General features: G+C 39.9%; 1 non-coding gene across 1 annotated transcript; it reads left to right on the top strand.

Annotated features, from left to right (window-relative positions):
• The first annotated feature begins 329 nt into the window (after positions 1-329).
• On the top strand, positions 330-437 carry LOC112746551 (small nucleolar RNA R71). The gene has a single exon (XR_003174430.1). It is a non-coding gene; the product is annotated as a small nucleolar RNA R71 (small nucleolar RNA).
• The last annotated feature ends 267 nt before the right edge of the window (positions 438-704 follow it).

Here is a 704-nt window from a genome sequence, read left to right as displayed (position 1 = left end):
GAGGAGGCTTCTTTAGCACTGCCGGATGCAGCTTGCAATCCAGTCAGATTCTGAGAAATCATATTGAATTGGTGAGTTAATATCTTGTTCTGCGCCAATATGGCATTCAGAGTGTCAATTTCAAGAACCCCTTTCTTCTGAGTTATCCTATTGTTCACAGGATTTCGTTCAGAAGTGTGCATGAATTGGTTATTTGTAACCATCTCAATGAGTTCATGAGCTTCTTCATCTATTTTTAGATGAAGAGATCCACCAGTAGAGTGATCCAATGACATCTTGGATAATTCAGACAAACCATCATAGAATATGCATATGATGCTCCATTCTGGAAGCATATCAGAAGGACACCTTTTGGTTAATTGCTTGTATCTTTCCCAAGCTTCATAGAGGGATTCACCTTCCTTCTGTCTGAAGGTTTGGACTTCCACTCTAAGCTTGCTCATCTTTTGAGGTGAAAAGAATTTGGTCAAAAAGGCATTGACCAGCTTATCCCAAGAGTTCAGGCTGTCTTTAGGTTGTGCATCCAACCATGTCCTAGCTCTGTCTCTTATAGCAAAAGGGAAAAGCATAAGCTTGTAGACCTCGGGATTAACTCCATTGGTCTTAACAGTATCACAGATCTGCAAGAATTCAGTTAAAAACTGATAAGGATCTTTTGATGGAAGTCCATGAAACTTGCAATTCTGTTGCATCAGAGAGACTAA

Source organism: Arachis hypogaea, chromosome 14 (assembly GCF_003086295.3).
Source record: "Arachis hypogaea cultivar Tifrunner chromosome 14, arahy.Tifrunner.gnm2.J5K5, whole genome shotgun sequence".
Classification (NCBI taxonomy): Eukaryota; Viridiplantae; Streptophyta; class Magnoliopsida; order Fabales; family Fabaceae; genus Arachis; species Arachis hypogaea.
The sequence above is the reverse complement of the archived record's forward strand: the minus strand, read 5'-3'. Positions and strand labels throughout refer to the sequence as shown.